This window comes from Apodemus sylvaticus, chromosome 8 (genome assembly GCF_947179515.1).
Source record: "Apodemus sylvaticus chromosome 8, mApoSyl1.1, whole genome shotgun sequence".
Taxonomy (NCBI): Eukaryota; Metazoa; Chordata; class Mammalia; order Rodentia; family Muridae; genus Apodemus; species Apodemus sylvaticus.
In genome coordinates this window covers 29111284-29133625 of record NC_067479.1, presented here as the reverse complement: position 1 = coordinate 29133625, position 22342 = coordinate 29111284, and positions in this window count along the sequence as shown.

Here is a 22342-nt window from a genome sequence, read left to right as displayed (position 1 = left end):
TTAGTTAAATATAATCCCCCAATCAAGCACTTTTCTACCTGTCCTGGGGTGGAAATTTTATACATGGTTTCATTGTAATTCCTGAGTTTGGAACTCTTCCTATAATTAGAAGCCAATTAAATCTAGTACTGAGTTCATCATCAAAGTCCATCAACAGCTCAGGAGTTTTATTCTTATAATGACCTCATAGGACAGAGGTTGAGCATATTCATCTTGCTGATGACAACAATTTGGTATCTCCAGCCTGGTTTTAGCAGTTAGTCTGAACTGTAATATTAGTCATTATCTCATTTTCTTAGCATTCATCTTAATTTCTGATTATAAAAAATAACATTTTAGTTGTTTTTTTTTTCTGTCAAGAGATATTTACTAAAATGCATTCCTCATCACATGGGCATTGTTCTTATTTATAAATGTGCATTCTAATTCCACCTACTGAGCCAATTCTAGTGATAAAGGAAACACCAAAGCACATGAATGCTGCCACTTTATAGGACATAAATGGTCATTCAAAAACAAGGAGCTAGGATTAGAGTGTAAAATAGAATGGTACTCACAGACAATTTTCTTAAACTTGTGGAAAATTCTCACATTGTAATTTATATTTTTTGGCTAAGATGAATTGTAAAGATTAAGTGCAAATTATACTGGTCTGATTACAATGTCAAAGACACATGAGAAAATGTGTTTTTCCAGGCTGTAAAGTCAATGGCTTTCTCTAGACAGAAATTTTGAATTTGATCATAGAAAGTATTAGGGAAAAGAAAAGATTAGACATTTACTGTGCACATAAAGAATTATACCTATAAGAACATTTAAACATTGGGACTTTTAAAATAAAGAAATTTAATTTTCCCTAAAATATAAATATATTAATACTTGGGGTTTAAATAACATGAAATATAAATATAAATTTGAAAACTATAAATTTGGAATTAAGTAACATGAAATTTAAGTACAAATTCAGCAGTATATTTCTATAGATTTTTGAAAACTCAGCTATTTTACTGACTGCAGTATGTTTTATAGAATTTTATTTATTTGCTTATTTATTTTTAAAGCATGACCCAAGATTTTGGAAACATATTGTCAAAGACAAAACTGAAAGAGATTTGATTAGGCTAAATTATTAGTAAATCATTAGATTAGATGGCTAAATTAGGAGTAAATCATTAACCACACAAATATAAGAAACTGAGTTTAGGTTCCAACAGTTCACATAAAAAACTGGCCCAGTAGTACACATGTTACCCAGTGCTGGGAACGTGGACAAACACATCAATGAAGTGGCATGCCAAGCAGTCTAAAATTGATGAACTTCATGATCAGTGAGAGACACTGCCACAAAACTATGATGGTCAGTAATCGAGGAAAAAAAAACAGAACTTTGACCTATAACAAACTCACACAGACCCACACACATGCACACAAACACACACAAACACATACACACACACACACACAGACACACACACACAGAGAGAGAGAGACACACATACACACAGACACAGACACACACACACACACACACACACACACACACACACACATCACTACACCACACCCCCACATGTCCATTCACATCAAAGTTAATTGAAGGTTAAGTGGCCTTTAATTACAATGAACCAGCTTGCTGCTACTCTACAGAAATAGGGTGTGAATCCCAGTGGCCAGTCCGTTGTGTTAAAAGGGAGCTAAAAGAGGAGATTATAAAAATGTAGTTGGTGACTAATTACTAAAGTAGAATGACTTTTTCTTTCTTTTTTTTTTTATTATTTTTTTATTTTTTTTTGTCTTTTTTTTTATTTGATATAATTTATTTACATTTCAAATGATTTCCCCTTTTCTAGCCCCCCCCCACTCCCCGAAAGTCCCGTAAGCCCCCTTCTCTTCCCCTGTCCTCCCTCCCACCCCTTCCCAGTTCCCCGTTCTGGTTTTGCCAAATACTGTTTCACTGAGTCTTTCCAGAACCAGGGACCACTCCTGCTTTCTTCTTGTATCTCATTTGATGTGTGGATTATGTTTTGGGTATTCCAGTTTTCTAGGTTAATAACCACTTATTAGTGAGTGCATACCATGATTCACCTTTTGAGTCTGGGTTACCTCACTTAGTATGATGTTCTCTAGCTCCATCCATTTGCCTAAGAATTTCATGAATTCATTGTTTCTAATGGCTGAATAGTACTCCATTGTGTAGATATACCACATTTTTTGTATCCACTCTTCTGTTGAGGGATACCTGGGTTCTTTCCAGCATCTGGCAATTATAAATAGGGCTGCTATGAACATAGTAGAGCATGTATCCTTATTACATGGTGGGGAATCCTCTGGGTATATGCCCAGGAGTGGTATAGCAGGATCTTCTGGAAGTGAGGTGCCCAGTTTTTGGAGGAACCGCCAGACTGCTTTCCAGAGTGGTTGTACCAATTTGCAACCCCACCAGCAGTGGAGGAGTGTTCCTCTTTCTCCGCACCCTCTCCAACACCTGCTGTCTCCTGAATTTTTAATCTTAGCCATTCTGACTGGTGTAAGATGAAATCTTAGGGTTGTTTTGATTTGCATTTCCCTAATGACTAATGAAGTGGAGCATTTTTTAAGATGCTTCTCCGCCATCCGAAGTTCTTCAGGTGAGAATTCTTTGTTTAACTCTGTACCCCATTTTTTAATAGGGTTGTTCGGTTTTCTGGAGTCTAACTTCTTGAGTTCTTTATATATATTGGATATTAGCCCTCTATCTGATGTAGGATTGGTGAAGATCTTTTCCCAATTTGTTGGTTGCCGATCTGTCCTCTTGATGGTGTCCTTTGCCTTACAGAAACTCTGTAACCTTATGAGGTCCCATTTGTCAATTCTTGCTCTTAGAGCATACGCTATTGGTGTTCTGTTCAGAAACTTTCTCCCTGTACCGATGTCCTCAAGGGTCTTCCCCAGTTTCTTTTCTATTAGCTTCAGAGTGTCTGGCTTTATGTGGAGGTCCTTGATCCATTTGGATTTGAGCTTAGTACAAGGAGACAAGGATGGATCAATTCGCATTCTTCTGCATGCTGACCTCCAGTTGAACCAGCACCATTTGTTGAAAAGGCTATCTTTTTTCCATTGGATGTTTTCAGCCTCTTTGTCGAGGATCAAGTGGCCATAGGTGTGTGGGTTCATTTCTGGATCTTCAATCCTGTTCCATTGATCCTCCTGCCTGTCACTGTACCAATACCATGCAGTTTTTAACACTATTGCTCTGTAGTATTGCTTGAGGTCAGGGATACTGATTCCCCCAGATTTTCTTTTGTTGCTGAGAATAGTTTTAGCTATCCTGGGTTTTTTGTTGTTCCAGATGAATTTGATAATTGCTCTTTCTAACTCTGTGAAGAATTGAGTTGGGATTTTGATGGGTATTGCATTGAATCTGTATAGTGCTTTAGGCAAAATGGCCATTTTAACTATATTGATTCTACCGATCCATGAGCATGGGAGGTTTTCCCATTTTTTGAGGTCTTCTTCCATTTCCTTCTTCAGAGTCTTGAAGTTCTTGCCATACAGATCTTTCGCATGTTTGGTAAGAGTCACCCCAAGATACTTTATACTGTTTGTGGCTATTGTGAAGGGGGTCATTTCCCTAATTTCTTTCTCAGCCTGCTTATCCTTTGAGTATAGGAAGGCCACTGATTTGCTTGAGTTGATTTTGTAACCTGCCACTTTGCTGAAGTTGTTTATCAGCTGTAGGAGCTCTCTAGTGGAGTTCTTTGGGTCACTTAGGTAGACGATCATGTCGTCTGCAAATAATGATAGTTTGACTTCCTCCTTTCCAATTTGTATCCCTTTGACCTCCTTATGTTGTCGAATTGCCCGAGCTAGTACCTCAAGTACAATATTGAAAAGATAAGGAGAAAGGGGGCAGCCTTGTCTGGTCCCTGATTTCAGTGGGATTGCTTCAAGTTTCTCTCCGTTTAGTTTGATGCTGGCTACCGGTTTGCTGTATATTGCTTTTACTATGTTTAGGTATGGGCCTTGAATTCCTGTTCTCTCCAAGACTTTAAGCATGAAAGGATGCTGAATTTTGTCAAATGCTTTTTCAGCATCCAATGAAATGACCATGTGGTTTTGTTCTTTGAGTTTGTTTATGTAGTGGATTGTATTGATGGATTTCCGTATATTGAACCAACCCTGCATTCCCGGGATAAAGCCTACTTGATCATGGTGGATGATCGTTTTGATGTGTTCTTGGATTCGGTTGGCAAGAATTTTGTTGAGTATTTTTGCATCGATGTTCATAAGGGAAATTGGTCTGAAGTTCTCTTTCTTTGTTGGATCTTTGTGTGGCTTTGGTATCAGCGTAATTGTGGCTTCGTAGAAGGAATTGGGTAGTGTTCCTTCTGTTTCTATTTTGTGGAATAGTTTGAAGAGTATTGGTGTTAACTCTTCTTTGAAGGTCTGGTAGAATTCTGCACTGAAACCATCTGGTCCTGTGCTTTTTTTGGTTGGAAGACTTTCTATGACTCCTTCTATTTCTTTAGGCTTTATGGGACTGTTTAGATGGTCTAGTTGGTCCTGATTTAATTTTGGTATTTGGTATCTGACAAGGAAATTGTCCATTTCCTCCAGATTCTCCAGTTGTGTTGAGTACAGGCTCTTGTAGTAGGATCTGATGATTTTTTGGATTTCCTCAGTTTCCGTTGTTATGTCTCCCTTTTCATTTCTAAGTTTGTTAATTTGGATACTTTCTCTGTGCCCTTTGGTCAGTCTGGCTAAGGGTTTATCTATCTTTTTGATTTTCTCAAAGAACCAGCTCCTAGTTTTGTTGATTTTTTGTATGGTTCTCTTTGTTTCTACTTGATTGATTTCGGCCCTGAGTTTGATGATTTCCTGCCTTCTACTCCTCCTGGGTGAAATAGCTTCTTTTTGTTCTAGGGCTTTCAGGTGTGTCATTAAGTTGGTAATGTATGCTCTCTCCATTTTCTTTTTGGAGGCACTCAGGGCTATGAGTTTTCCTCTTAGCACTGCTTTCATTGTGTCCCATAGATTTGGGTATGTTGTGTTTTCATTTTCATTGTGTTCTAAAAAGAGAATGACTTTTTCAAACTAAAATTCTTTCAGTTTCTTACATCATGAAGAATAGGAGAGATACTGGCTTGGGAGACACATATGATACAATATCAACTAGTTTGACAGAAACTGGAGAGATCAGTTGCCAGAGATGTATAAAGATGTGCACCAACCAGGTAGTTTGAAAGTGTTTATGTTTCTCAGACTAGAGGGATGTCTCAGTCACCAAGAACATAAACTCTTCTTATGGACGAGGACTACAGTTGGATAACCATTTCTAGGGTCCTATACCTTCTTCTGGACATTGTACCTATGGCATACATGAGAACAAACACAGACATGGGTACTTAGATATATAAATACTTGAACATCTAAAAATGAAATCTTTAAAATAGTTTGAGTCAGCTTTAATTCAGTTCTTTTAACTTTCATAGTCAGTCTGTCATTTTCTAACTCCTGTTATATGCTAAAGAACAAGGGCTTGTTCCTGAGTGTATATGGCCAGTTGTGTACTACCTCTATAAAATCATAGTAAAAGCAATTTTTCTGTTTGCATCCGAATTGTAAACTTTTGTTTGCCTCAAAGTTTCAAATACTCAGCTCTATTCAGTTCTAAGATTGTCTTCTGTTCTTTCCCAGTTGTGTACAGAAAAAGGAAAGGCTGTATAATTCAGGTATTTGTGCTTGTTCACAGGGAGGTTAAAAGTCAGTGAATCTCTAACATTTGATACACCACAATGGTTTCTGTCTCCTTCTGCAACTTCTAATGGTTTAAATTCTATCATGTGGATTCCACTTGATCAGTCACAAAATTTCAAAAATTTGATCATTATAGTCTAAGACGCTCTCTTCAGCAGATCCATAAGAGACAAGACTATAACTTCCATTGGACTTCAATAAGCATATGGGATAGATACTAAGTAAACAAACCTACCAAATATATATTAATGATTCTGATTACAATATTTTTGAAGAACGTTCAAGGTATTGGGTAGTAAGAATGCCAGAGCCTGACCCATACAGATAAGGAGTCACACAGCCAAACATCTGACTGAGTACAGAGTCCCCAATGGAGGAATTAGGGGAAGGACTGAAGGAGCTGAATGGGTTTGCAACTCCATAGGAAGAACCCCCAAAGTTTTCAGGGAATAAACCATCAACAAAAGAGTATACATAAAGGGACCCATGGCTCCAGCTTCATATGTAGCAGAGGATGGCTTTATCTGGTATCAATAGGAGGAGAGGCCCTTTGTTCTGTAGAGCCTTGATGCCCCAATGAAGGGGGATCCTAGAGGGGTAAGACTGGAGTGAGTGAGTGAGTGGATGGGGGGAGCACCCTATTAGAGGCAAAGGGGAAGGGGGATTAGATGGGGGTCTTGCAGAGCAGAGACTTGGAAGGGGAACATTTTATATGAAAACAAGTAAAATAACCAATTTTTAAAAAAGGAAAAAGAACACCTTATTTGCAAGAGGAGAGAGATTAGGCAAAAATCACCATTTCTCATTGTATGTATCTTGTTTAGTTGCATCTGTAGTCTCTGGGAGTCTTGCTTCTTTCTAAAGGGAAATGGTAGGTAGTGGATCTGTGGGCTAGAAGTGGTAGGGGAGAGAAGTTGGAGGAGAGAAAGAGGAAACTGTATTTTGGATGTATTGTACAGAGTGAAGAATCTATATTTCAATAGAAAGGATTGATACTAAACTCAATGATATCAAGTGATAGGTGACATTTTTTTGAGAGGCTGAGGAAAACTAGCAGCACAGTTCTTGAGTACACAGTGAGAAAAGATGTTTAATGTGATGTTGCCATCTGTTCTGCAATGTAATGAATATCCAGTGGAGATCCTTAAATTCAGAGAAGGTTCCATGTTAGAGTAGGTTGTTATTTCAAAGGGACAGTTATGAAGTTTTATATATATATATATATATATATATATATATATATATATATATATATATATATATATATGCACCACACACACATGTGTGTGTGTGCATGTGTGTGTGTTATTCCTTGGTTCAGAAGTATGTGCCTGGGGCATGACTTATGTATGAACTCGTACCAAACTCATTGATATTTTAAAATTTTTTATAGGTAGATGGTCTAAGTCATGTATAATGTTTTATACCTTTAATACCAGGACTTGGGAGGCAGAGGCAGGCAGATCTCTACAAGTCTGAGGTTAGCCTGATCTACAGATTTACTTCCAGGACAAACAAAGCTACAAAGAAATACACTGTTTCAGGGGATAAAAGGAAATTGTTTATAAACATTAAAATTTTAGGTTTATCTCAAGATGAAACTTACATATGTTTATAAAGCTGATAAAGAGTATTAAGTTCAGTGGACCTAGAATGACTCTGTAGAGTTACTTTTGAAATAAATTAAAGTTCAGTAATTTAAATAAGTGAATATTAAAATTTTAAGTTAATACATATTACCTATAAGAGAATATCTTGTTTGACACTCTTAGAACCATCTGAAGAAAACTCAAGTAAAATATTTAATATTATTTCTTAGTTGGGTATACCCTTTAAGGTGAATGACTTCATAAAGCAATGATCTTAGGATTTCTGTTTACCAACTCAATATATATACCTTCATAATGAATTATCTTACAGTAGCATTGCATATCATCTATTAAATTCTTTATTGTTCCAATAAAATAATGATTCTCATTTTTCTCATGCATTAGCCAGCTTTATTCAGAGCATCAGACAAGTTATATTCTGAGGATTAAAATGGGTATTATGAGGAAGGTATTCAGTCACAAGGACAAATCATGTGGCAAAATGTTTTTCCATAGAGACTTATGTATAAACAAGAGCTGAAATAAACTTTATCCTATCTGCTACCCCTGGATGGCAGAAAACTCATTCTAAGAACAGTTCTGGGTATTGAAGAAACCAAGGACACAGGACTCTTGTTAGTTTTTTGGAGTCTCATTTTATAAAACCTACACATGGAAATCATATATTGACTCTATTAGATGATGCTAATTGGATTCAGCTCTAATTATGAAGATTCACTGTTCAGCTACTTGGAAAATTGTCCTTTCTTAAAATTTAGCTTTTTTTATGTCTTCCAGTAAACATCATGATATAAATTGTCTGTCCCCAGGAAGCTTATTTCTTCATACACTTTAGACTAGGCCAACCATGGCTTTACTGTATTTATGAAGTTTCCCAACGGTGACATATTTGACTCTAGCTGCAGGATTTCTTTGGTTATGGGTATCTCAGCTCTCCATGCTTTTTCTTAGTTGGGTATGACCTTTAAAGTGAATGACTTTATAAAGCAATGATCTTAGGATTTCTGTTTGCCAACTCAATGTATATACCTCATAATGAATTATTTTACAGTAGGTCGCATATTATCTATTAAATTCTGTATTGTTCCAATAAAATAATGATTCTCATTTTTCTAATGCATTAGCCAACTTTATTCAGAGCATCAGAGAATTTATACTCTGAGGATTTTGCACAAGCAAAACCAGGGTCTTTGGACACTGATGGATAATTATCAGTGTCCATTAAATAGGATTTAGAATGATCATGGGAACACATCTCTGTGTGTGTGCAGAAAATTCTTTCCAGCAAGGATTAACAGATCGGAGACAACCCACTCTGAATATAGGTGGCAACATTTCCTGGTACCCTTGATGGATAAAAAGGAAGAGTTCAAGAAAGGACTGATGGAGGAAACTGAGCACAATCATTCAGCTCTCCATGTCCAGATGTAACCACAATGCAACAGTCCCCCCTCCTTTCACCAAGCTCCTCTCTAGGATGGTGTATACCCTGCATTTGTAATCTTTTAAAGTGATGATAGATTTTATCTCATTGTGACCACTTCTCCCTCCCACCACTCCTCTAAGTTTCCTTCCCTCTACTCCAGATACACCCCTCTCTGTTTCCTTTTCAGAAAAGATCAAACCAACAAGAGACTATATTTCAACAGGACAAATCAAGACACAACAAGACAAAGCAAAAGCCATCATATTGAAGCTGGGCAAGGTAACCAAGTAGGACAAGAAGTGTACCAAGATCTAGAGAAAAGAATCAGAGATACACTTGCTTCCCCTATTAGGACTCTCATGAAAGCACCAAGCTAACAACTATAACATATGCAGAGAAAACCTGATGCAGACCCTTGAATGCCCTGTGCTTAAAATGCCTTGCTAGGCACTGTGGCACAGCTACTAGAAAAATAAATAATTCATGTTAATTAGGTCATGTTTAAACAGCAACTCAACCTATTTTCAGCTCTTTCAGATTTTCTTGACATGAAAGTTGCGACTATGTGTTCAGAAGTATGTTTATGGGAATATAAGGTCTGAATTTCTCAGTAACTGCAGAATGGAATTTACTGAAAAACCTAAGGATGAGGCTATTTGCCTTTACTTACAAGTCATTATAAGTATAAATAAGCAGATAACAGGAAAATCGTTGAAGAAATGGGTAATTTCTCTGACATAGCATTTTTATTAAAATAGGTAATCTTAACTTTGCACAATACATTATTGAAAGAAAAATAGACTTTCTTATAGTTGGATTTCAATTTCATTTTTATTCTTTAAAAAATTAGTTAAACAAGATAATTATGTTAAATATTTAATGTAGTTATATAAGTATTATATATTTTAATAGATATTAAAATAGATGTGTACACCATTGTCACAACAGGAAATGTTGAGGATTGTGTTATACACTTCTTCCAACATATATAATATCTTTCATTTTTCCTTTCATATTTCAGATTAATGTTTATTAGTATCTATTGAGGTCCATGGAGGTAAAAGTTAATGGACGTAAATTATAATTTTAGGCATATTGACTATTTCATGTTAATGTGTTCCTGCCTTTGTCATTCTGTTTCTTTTTGTCTAACATGTATATATAAATATATAATAGAATCATTTCACAGTGCTCATAAAATAATACACTGATCATGATTATGAAGAAATCAAAGTACGAAATGAGTTTGAAATATTTACCAGACTATAAACAAAATAATATTTATTCTGCCATAAGTGTTCCACATACACAGTTTCTAGTTCTTTCACATTAAAGCATCACTTTGAGCATGGTGACATAAACCTTTAATTAGAGTCAAGTTCAAGGTCAGTCTGGTTTAAAATCATCCAAGCTTAAAATCATCCAGAATATTTAATGAATCTCTCTGTCTCTGTCTCTGTCTCTCTGTCTCTCTTTCTCTGCCTGTCTCTCTGTCTCTGTTTCTCTCTCTCTTTGTGTGAGCGTATGTGTGTGTGTTTCAAAAAATTACTCCCCTGAAAACTGTCTTTGAAGCATAAACTGGATGAAACTAGTTGTTCTTGGTCATCACTACTAATAAAGTAATATAAGATTGGAGAAAAGATCAAATGTCCATAGATTGTTCAGTGTAAGAAACACTGTGATCCTGTGGGGCTGTCAATTCAGCAGAGGATGAAGATATTCCTCATCCAACACATTTCACATCATACTGTATGATTATTTTACATAAACTGTTGTGTATTAAACTACTTTGGAACATAAGAGCAATCTACTTAAGAGAAAACATATAGATGTATTCCTATATTTGACATGAATCTAGACAATTTGAGAAAGGTAGGATGTGGTCTCAAGTAATTTGAGTTATGCCTCACTTATTATAAAGTAATGCATACTAATTATTGATTTATTTGATATGTGCTATTAGGTATGGCATACAATGTTCTGATTTCTTATCATGGATTTTTTTTAAATAACTGAGATTTTGAAATTATGTCCAAAATTTGGACAATGGAATCTGTTGACTTACACGTCTAATGACATACACAGTCTTCTGTTATTACATCAGTTAACTGTCCATAACTCATAAGTCTGAGGCTCTCTCAGCAGACTGAATTTATTTCTATTCATTTAAGAATCCTATCACCAAACCTTTGGAAAATCATAGTATAATACTATGCTTATCCTTTACAATTCATACTTGTCTTCTGCTCATATTTTAAATAAAATATTTTATGTGTTTTAGATATCATTTAACTTAGCTCTTGAAAATTGAGATGGCTAAGTCTTTCAATATTTAGAAAACACCCTTAAATATGCAATCGTATAGTAGCGATAACAGTTTATTGCGACCATTTAATTAAGAATAACAGCTTTTTCAAACTCTAGAATACAAACCAAACATAAATGCATGGGATTTGATAACTAGAGAATTGTCTTTGAAAGGAAGGATGACATGAAAGCTAACGCATGCACATGGAAACTAATTAGATTTTTTAGCTAATGAATCCCCATTTAAATAAATGTGATTCAATAAATAATGGATCCCCATGGAAATGAATAGAATTGGATGACTAACACACCCCACTGAAATGGATGTGACTCGATAGTTATCACATCCTCATAAATGTGTTAGATTGAATCCCATTCATTTTAATTGCAATAAATTAAAATAGCTTTTGTTCGTGGCCTTTTGGCTAAGATCAAATGCTTTGTCCTCTATTTGAGGACTATATTCCAATGAAGCAATCAGCTTAGACGGGCTGATTGCAAAGGCCTCTAACTACCCGTTCGTTCCATATACAGATTCTGCTTATGCCAATAGGAATGTGTCTACTAAACCCAATGTATTTCAATGGAGATACTTTTGTAATTTAGAATCAATTAATTCAATGGAAATGTTACAGTTATTATAAAGAATAGGACATAAATGTTATATTGAAATGCCACTAACTTAAAGAAAAGGCTCATGTTTTCATACCAAGCATCAGTATTTAATGGGTGTCCTCTGCATGCAACAAAATCAAACTTATGCTTTAGGGAAAGGGAAACAGCAACATGAACATTTTACTCATAAATATATAACTGCCATGAAATTCTGAAAGCAACCTATGAAGAGTAACAAACCATAAAGAACTTTTTTAAAGAAGATAGGTGATTTCACAAGAATAATAATAATTTTCTCTCATGGTAAGTCAGTCCCATAGTCTCAGCATTTAGTTAAAGGTCTCCTAGTTTTTGTAGTGAGACTGGCATCTGTATTAAAACCATGAAGATGACAGTGGAGATGTTGGTAAATTTACACTGAAGAAAATTCTTTGTGAAAAACATATATGTTTTCTGGTTTTGTAATTTCTTCTTCACATGTCACACCTATCTCTGAATCTTTTGCGAGTATATATTGCCATTATTTGAATATTCCAAATTTCCCCAGCATGAGGCACAGGGCAGCTCTGACAGAAAGCTGTGTTAATATGTAGGTTTCACATATATCAATTGTATGAGAATAATGGATGTAATCAGGCGAGTAACCACAGGTGCACCCACCCAGCTCAACCAGGGAGTTTCAAACCAGAGAGCCAATGATGTCTCTAGGCAAATTCATTGGGCATCACAAAGCAAAATTCCATGATAAGCAAATGAAACATGTAGGGAGGGGAGTGCCTGGAGCATGTGGGAGGGAAAGCAGGAAAGGGAGCGGGCTTCCATCTTCAGAAGGCATTGCGAATGGATGTGTATGGAAATGTCAAAGAACAGCTTTACTTATCTTTTTCACTTTTCTGTTCTTCAAAAACCTATGTCCAGCTGCATATCCCGCACAGTATTACCTCATCTGGCATCAAAGGAAGGAGAGGCCTTTGGTCCTGTGGTGGCTCCATGCCCTGAACTAGGGGAATGCTAGGGCACTGAGACAGGAGTGGTGGGTGGGTGTGAGAGCACCCTCATAGAGGAAAAGGGGAAAGGGGATAGGATAGGGGGTTTGGCAGAGGGGAAACCAGGAAGGCTGACAACATTTGAAATGCACATAAATAAAATAATCAATAAAATATTTAAAAAGTGTTTGACTTCTTATTTTAACTTTATAACATTTTATTTCCTGCACAACATTCATGGTCCTACAATACCTCACGAGTCACATATAAAAATTGTAGATTACACATTTATTGAAAAGATGAATATGGTGGCATTTGAAAATTCGTCACAGGACTACAAACCAAACCTGTTAATAAGGATGTAATGACAGTATATTTCTCTCTAGTAAAATAGGATTATTGCATTAACATACTTTTTCAAAATTAATGTAATGAAGGTTATTATACCTATACTACAGATATTCAGCAGCCAAACATATCCTGAACCTATGAAAAATAAGATTACACCACTCATTTTGTAGGCAACTCACCCTATAGTGATTACCAGCACATAATGTTAGGATTGTGGTGGTAACAGGACATGTAAGCAAAGAGAACATCAAAGGAAGCTTTAAATTCCTCTTTTTCAGACAGCACAGTATGAGAGGTGGAAACACTCTAAGTCCATGCCCAGCCTCAGCCTTGTCATTTACCAACTCTGTGAATTTCGGTCATAGGAAACATTGGAGAAACTAGAGTCACACCAATTCATCCTCATAAAGGCATGAGCCAGAGTCAAAGAATTAATGATAAGAACAGAACTGTAAAAGGTTCGTGTGAGCTTCTCTTAGAAATGTTTTGTAAGCATAATAAAACACAAACAATATACCTAATTTAACGATGCAGAATTCTTTAAAATCAGTTTAATTTGTAACTAAAAGTAAATTGTTCAGTCTTCAAAAACCGTACCAACTAAGAAAGACAACTTTTGGATTTCCCTATTAAAGTAAGATACCAGGAAATATATCCTTAACTTTGTTCCCACTACTTGTACATCTATAACAAACATGTTTGAGTCCTAAAGTGTACTGAAATTCCTGATCTATTTATCGATTGGTATCCAGCAAAGAAAATGGACGGCATCAATAATAAAACCAAAGATACTCAAAAAGTTGTTCAGCATTTTGACAGACATTCCTCTATGTTTGTATTTGTAATTTCATCTTGACAAAATTCTAACCTCTCAATAATTCTGGAGATTAAACTAAATTGTCATTTTTGTTTGTAGTGAGTTTGTTAATATTGTTTATATTTGTTTGATATTGAGTGGTGGCTGACACAACACAAAGTGGCTACCTATTGGCCTTTGTGGCTACTGAATGGTATGAAGAATATTTAGACCAATGATATGCATGTCGTGCTGTCATTTGGAAGTGATGGACACTGGGAGAGAGGAAAGTTAAATGGGAACACATCAGTTGGTACTTTGGTTTTGATAACATCATTTAGCTTAAAGTGGGAAATTGTTATTTCACACTAGAGGGGATTTCTGATTTTAATTTGGCCTTCCCAAAAAGGTGAGAAGCTTCATTAAAGATATCCCTCTGTTCATTAATTAATTGATAAGCAGTTGTAATAAAGTGCTTTGAGGATTGGTTGTCATTAGGAATTTCTCTAGGGGCAGCATTTCAGGAAGAACAAACTATCAACTAAGGAATATTCTCAGCCAGTGTTTAATATGCACGGTGTGCAAAGCCAGAGGAAATTTATATATCTCTGAAGCTAAGGGAAATACATTTTTAAACTCAAGATAATTTTGATATTTAAAGCACCACTCCTCCTGAATTTTATAAATGTTTAACAGTGCACTAGAGATATTGGCAACTGTTCTAACAGGAGTACTTATATTAAATATACTTAATTTTCTTTATAATTTTAGTGATGTAAATTATGTAAATATTTTACATAATAATTGGTAACATTGTCTATCCTTTCCTTGGTTTTGTCCTTTTCAATTATGGAGTGTCAGTTCCAGCTTCGTGAGTAACCTCTTTGTATAGCAGAGCGTATTTCTGCCCACTCTGTCTTCTCACTTAACCCCTAACAGTTTTAATGCTATGCTACAAGCTGTCATACACTACTTTCTCAAAACCTATTCACAATCTCCAGGGAAATTTCTAATTTCTTCAAAAGAACGTGTTTTCAGAATGGCAGGTGGTAAGCTGAAGTCAACTCTCTCTCTCTCTCTCTCTCTCTCAGTCTCTCTCTCTCTCTCTCTCTCTCTCTCTCTCTCTCTCTCTCACAAACACACACACACACACACACACGGCAATACACTCATCTACAAAGAGAGACAGAAAGAAAAGAGAGATACAGGGAGAAAGAAAGAAAGACAGAAAGGCAGACAGAAAGAAAGAAAAAAGAAAGAAAGAAAGAAAGAAAGAAAGAAAGAAAGAAAGAAAGAAAGAAAGAAAGAAAGGAGGAGGGAGGGAGGGAGGAAGAAGAGAGGGGGAAAGGGGAGGGATATATATATATATATATATATATATATATATATATATATATATAGAGAGAGAGAGAGAGAGAGAGAGAGAGAGAGAATGGTATAAGTTGATTCTACAACAGAAGAGTAAAGTGTACTACAGATTCTCCCCTCAATATTTGTTCAGACTTAAACAGTTTAAATTCCCTTGCATATTTTTGAAGATATTCAGTAAATGTGTTAATATTCAGTGGTGAAATCAATTAAATCTAAATATGAAAAAACAGAGTCTCCAAGCTAGAGTGTTGAGTGGCTTAACATAATAGACTTAATCAAAGATGAACTGTACATTAGGGTAATCACAGAGAAAAGACTTCCGTTTCTTGCAGTTCTAAACTGCTGTACCCCAGATTTATCAGGCAGAATCTCTTTTTTATTATTATTAATTTTCTAATATGTTACATGTCAACCACAGTTTCCCTGCCCCAAAAGCCACATCCTCACATTCTCCTTCCTCATCATTTCTCCTCTGTTCCCCTTTATAAGACAGGTCTCCAAGGAACATCAACTAAACATGGCATATCAAATTGCCATAAGATTCGGCACTTCCCCTTATATTAAGGATGGACAAAGCAACTCAGTGAAAGGTTAAGGGTCCCCAAATCAGGCCAAAAGCATCAGAAACAGTCCCTGCTTCCCCCTGTTGAAGTCCCCCAAAACGTCAAGTAACACAACTATAACATAAGCAGAGGTCCTATTTTACTCGTGGAGGCTTCCTGATTGTCAGTTCCATCTCAGTGTGTCCATAATATGAATACATATTTGGTGATTCTGTGTTTGCTTGTGGTGTCCCTGACAGCTCTGACGCCTACAATCCTTCTGCACCACTCTTTGGCAGGATTTTCTGACCTCTCCATGATGTCTGGCTCTGGGGCTCTGCATTTATTGCAATCAATTGTTGTACAAAGCCTCTGATGAAAATTGCATTGGGCACCAAACTACTAGTATAGTACAATGTCATTAGGAAGCAGTTCTTTAGGTATCATTTCATTGGAAAAAATATTTGCCTGTGGTGTTTTGTTCTATCCTAGATCTCTAGGCCCTCTTGCATAGACTTTCTGGTCCTTGAAAATGTGTCAGGGGCCGAGGGCCTCCCTTTCATTTCATGAGTCTCAAGCTGGACAAGTCATTGCCTAGTTACTCCTACAATTTCTGTGCCACATTTACCCCCCACCTCTGGTACTTCAAATCTTACATATTCTCTCCCACCCCCTACTGCTCATAAGACAAATCATATGTCAAACATTTTGTGGCTGGGTTGGTGTCACAAAGTGTCCATTAGATCTCTTACCTGGTTATAGGAGAAGAGTGGTTCAGGTACTGTATCCCCCATCATTATGGGTCTTAAAAACTGTCCCCAATAGATTACTGGGATTTTCCATTAGACTAATTTTATACCTTATGCCCAAATTGCCAGGAAATTCCAGTTCTCACTTCCAGTAGTGTTTCTGTCCATCTTCTCTTCACTAGATTCTTCCTACCCAGCCCTTCCTCCCAAAGTCTATCAACTCTATCTCACAATATCTATTCTATTTTCCTTTCCCAAAGGGATTCATGCATCCCCCTCTTCAGCTCTCTGGATCTGTTCTCTGTGGTTATCCCCCACTTTTTAGAAAATATGCACCTATAAATGAGGTGCTTAACATGTCTGTCTTTCTTGGTCTAGGTTACCTCAGGACATATGCCAAAGAGTGCTATAGGTGGGTCATATTGTTGAGTTAATCTTTAGCTTTGGCAAAATTCTTGACCCCACAAAATAGTGACTAGACAAGTTTGCCATCCCACCAATAGTGAATGAGGATATCGCTAAGGGTACAAGTAGTGGTGCACATATCTTGGCAGTTACCCAAGATCTTGATAATTGGATTTTAGACTACTTCAAAAGGGAGCCATGCCTTATACAGGAAATGTGCATTTTATCCACGACCCATGTGAAAATCTGTGTGCCCATAACCACAGCATGAAGGACGTTGAGATACTGGGGAGTATGGGTCTTTTGTTCCAGCTAGTCCAACAACAGTGATTCAGGTTCAGTGAGAGGCTCTATTTCAACACACATTGCAGAGAAAATTTGGAAAGGTATCTCAGACTGATCTCTGGACACCATGTGCACATGCACATACACATGAGCATACACAGGTGAACATCCAGAGAAAACATTTATATCATTTAGTCATGTTCCCAATTTGTCGTCATTGGATGGATGAACTTCCTACTAGAAAACAATACATGTGCAACAATATTATGTGCAAATAACAAAATATATTTAATAAATATTATGACTTAATGCATTGTGTACACCTGTGTACTACACATGTGGGTAGAACTAAGCCAATTTTTTGATGGAACTATGTATTTTCTATTTTTAATATTCTGTAACTATACAGTTACTGAAAGATTAAATTAGATGTTTTGCTGCTGTTCAGAACAACTAAATTCTTCCTCTGTACACTATTATTAAAAATTACCATACTTCAGAAAATACATATTTCACTAACTCTAGGTTCTAATAAATCCAAGCTTGTATTTCACAGTTGTAACAGATTTATATTGTGTCTTGTGACAACAGAAATACAGATATATAGAAAGAGAACTGTGAAGAAATACATTGGGAGGAAGAACAAAAGATTTGAGTCCTTTTAAACATACTCCACAACTTGAATGGAAGTTACTAATTCTGAGATTATAGCACTCCTCAAGCTTTTAAAATTATGAAACATTTAAAAGGTTAAACAATGATATTAAACGGCTCTAGGAGTTCATAAATTACTCACTATAGATTTTCTTAAACAAAGGCACTTTAAAATAAAGCAGAATGATTTGGAATGGTATTGATTTATTCAGTTAAAAGTGCCAATATATATCCTCATTTCATTTTTCCTTTAGAAATATAATCAAGAAAGTGTTAGTTCTACTTATTGTAATTTTTGATCCTAAATTAGAGTATTTAAGTATATCTTAATTGATTTTTTTTCTACTGAGCCAGAGTCACTAAAAAGAGGTGTGAAAGGAAACATGTCTACACTAATGCATTTGAGAGCGTAAGTTGATCTAGAGAAAACATGTCTGGTTGCAAAGACTGAAAACATTAGTGGGCAGAAAAGTAAAAATTTAAATTTATTTTATAAATTATCCTTGGGCTATGAAGTATGAAACTAAAAAAATGCATTTTGGTATGTGAGCTGAAAAGATTCCAATTAATGCTTTGGTTAGTCAAGCATTAATTTACTTGTGAAAATTGAGAGACTATTTTTCTATCACTGGGTAAATCTCTGGCTTGCAAGATTTTTGAACAACCTGTATTGAGGAAAAGTTCAAGAGATAAATAGTGGTCCTAAGCACATGACCTGGTAGAATAAGCTGAATGAATGTAGTTTTGTTGTTTCTGTTATGTTTTTGTATTAGAGTCAAAAAAATGTACACTATGTCCAAGCAAAATCATCAAATCAAGAGAAAAGTAAAAGAACAAGTGATAATTAAATCAAAATGGGGCAAATGAGCAGCAGTTTGCTCTTTATTATGTTCTTAATGGCATGACTGAATAAAACTGAGGCTCTTGGCAGGCCACTATTATTGAATAGCCAACAGTGCTTGCGCGGGGATAATTTGGAGGTAGACAATTTTCCATCTTGAAGACAATGCCTAGTGTCTAAATAAAACCTAGGGAAACTCAGTTATTTTTATATTGAAGGAAATACAAACAAGAGATCTGTTTTTCAGCTATTCTTAACCTGGACAGATATATGTGACAAGCTTTCTCATTAGAACTCTAGTAGTTAGACTCCAGAGAACCAAATAACCCAATTAAAAATGGGGTATAGAGCTAAAGAAAGAATTCTCAAGTAAAGAATACTGAATGGCTAAAAAGCACCTAAAGAAATGTTTAACATCTTTAGTCATCAAAAAATCAAAACAACCATGAGATTCCACCTCACACCAGTAAGAATGGCTAAGATTTAAAAACTCAGGTAAAATCAGATGCTAGCAAGGATGTGGAGAGAGGGGAAAACACCTCCATTGTTGGTGGGATTGCAAGCTGGTAAAACCACTCTGGAAATAAGTCTGGAAGTTCCTCACAAAATTAGACATAGTACTACCTGAGGACACAGCTCTACCACTCCAGGGCATATACCCCAAAAATGCTCCAACATATAAAGAGGACACATACTCCATTACATTCAAAGCAGTTTTATTTATAATAGGAGAAGCTGGAAAAAACCTAGATGTCCCAGAGGAATGGATACATAAAATATGGTACATTTGCACAATGGAGTACTACTCTGCTATTAAAAAGAATGAACTCATGAAATCCTTATGCAAATGGATGGAACTAGAAAATATCATCCTGAGTGAGGTAACCCAGTTACAAAAGAACACACATAGTATGCACTCATTGATGAGTGTATATTAGGCCAAAATCTTGGAATACCCAAGATACAATTCACAGACAACATGAAGCTCAAGAAGCAGGAAGACCAAAGTGTGAATGCTTCAATGCTCCTTAGAGAGGAACAAAATACTGAAGGGAGGAAATAAGGAGACCAAGTGTAGAGCAGAGAAGGAAAGGCCATCAAGATACTGGATATCCATTCCATACACAGACACTAAACCCGGACACTATTGTGGATGACAAGAAATGCTTGCTGACAAGAGAGTGATAGAGATGTCTCCTGAGAAATTCTGCCAGAGCCTGACAAATACAGAGGCAGATGCTTGCAGCCAACCATTGGACTGTGCATTGGGTCCACAATGGAGGAGTTAGAGAAAGGATGAAGGAGTTGAATAGGTTTGCAACCTCATAGGAAAACAATATCAACCAAGCAGACTCCACAGAGATCACAGGAACTAAACCACCAACCAAAGAGTACACATGGAGGAACCCATGAATCCAGCATATGAGGCAGAGGATGGCCTTGTCAGACATCAATAGGAGGAGAGGCCCTTGGTCCTAGGAAGGTTCAATGCCCCAGTGTAGGGAAATTCTGGGATGTGGAGGTAGGAGGATATGAGTCAGTGGGTGAGCACCCAACATAGAAATAGGGGGAGGATGGATGGGATAGGGGGTTTCTGTATTAGGAACTGGTAAAGGGGATAACATTTGAAATGTAAAGAAATAAAATATCAATAAAGAAAAAAATCTTACAGTTAGGATCAAATCAATTTCAGGAGTAAAATCATTGTTCTGATCTTTTTCTATTCCCATTAAGTTCATAGGGAGAAATAGCTTTGTTTGAGTTCTAAATGCATGATATCTATGCCTTAACATCATGTAAAATTTGAGTTTTACTTTATCCCAACAAAGTAAGTGTATTTTGGCCTGCTGACTTCTGTACATCACATGATTGATGCATATATCAGCTCATATACCCATGATTACATACAAAAGACATGTATAAGAGTAAGGCAGTCCAAATTCCAGGAGAGCTGGCAAAGCAACCCCTGAGACCTCACACTAAGCAGGGCAGCCACTATCATTTAATATCTTCTGAGGGAGAGACAGTCAATCTTTAGGGGAGATAAAGTCCATGCCCTGATGGATGGTCCTGTGCTCATATGATATCATCAATTGGACTCATTGGTTACCGATAGTAATAACCAGAAATAAGACAGTAATTTGGGAATATCATTGGGTTGTTGAATGAGGTAGTGAAAGATGAATATGTTCAAAATTTATTGTGTGATTTTAAGGAATAAATATATTAATTTACAAGAAATGTTTTTAATTTTTTATGGACAGTTATAAGTACTGATCTACTTAATGATTACTGTATACAATGTCCATGCAATACAGGCAGATTTAGTCACTCAGTCTTCTCTTCATGAGGAGTGTCTGGTTGTTGAAGCATACGGCAAATATCAGTGTGTCTACACAGAGGCAGTGACTATCTGAAAAACGTCTACCTGCTCATAAAGAGACAGAAATATAAATACTATACAAAAAAGCCTGGAACAGATGCATGGCCAGTTGTCAGATAAAATGAAGAAACTATGAGCAAATTACTGCGGTTATCAGAGAAGACATTAGGCTCTAAAGTGTGACGTAGCTCCAGGCACTATCAGAGAAAACTCTTTTATAGTATATTAGACTAGAATAAAGTCCTATTTATTATAGTGTGTAAAGGTTTTACTTTGATACTGTTTCTATATTATGTATTTATTTTTGAAATTATAATATATTTACATAATTGCCTCATACTATTTCCTTTCTCTAACCCTTCCAAATGTCCACATTCACTCTTAAACTCATGGCCTCTTTTTCCTTCTTTTTACTTACATACATATATTTATTTTTAACGTGTACATTCCTAAACATGTAAATACCACTGGTTTAGTTGTAAACCTTTCATATTACAACCCTTGATTATGAGTTCATTTTGAAAACAACTGAGCATCATCTCAATAAAGACGTGCTTACTTCCTTAGTCTCATTGCTTACAGAGTTTCATGCGTTCTGATGTCAGAAACCAATTCTTCTCCCAGCAACAGAGAGAAGAGTGGAGGGAATGGCAAGGTTATGTGTGTCACTCATGGCTCTCCACTTTATGTCACTTAATAAAAAAAAAGAAATGCAGATATGATACGCCATGTGTCACAGCACATGCTACAAGGTCAGGTACAAAATTCTTTAAAAGATTATACCATTATTTATCCTGCAAATTGTGCCCACCTACAGATCCCCTGGGCACTGTCCAATGTATTTACATGCACATTATTTAGGCATATAAATCTCTCATTTTCCGCACCTCCCTCTGCACCTCTTGCCTTCCTTTTCTTTTGCTGTTTAGGATAAAAATACTATGAAAATTAGACACGACTATACATCATCTTTTATTACAGTAGCATTTACATTCATTTGAAAAACTATTGGCCACAAATTTTCAGATGTTATGTGCCCGCACTTTGATGTATCACATTGTATAGAATCCTCAATAGAACGTACATAATTCAGAATTATATAACTATATGCTGAATAATACAGGAAAAGACTTACTTAAAAAATTAAGGTAAAATAAAATTATTACACACTATTTCTACTTTTTAATATTAAATATAACTGTGAACAACCTTAACTTTATTTCCTCAACAAATAAGTCATACAAATGCATTAGTTTTCATATCTTCAATAGTATTGTAATGCACA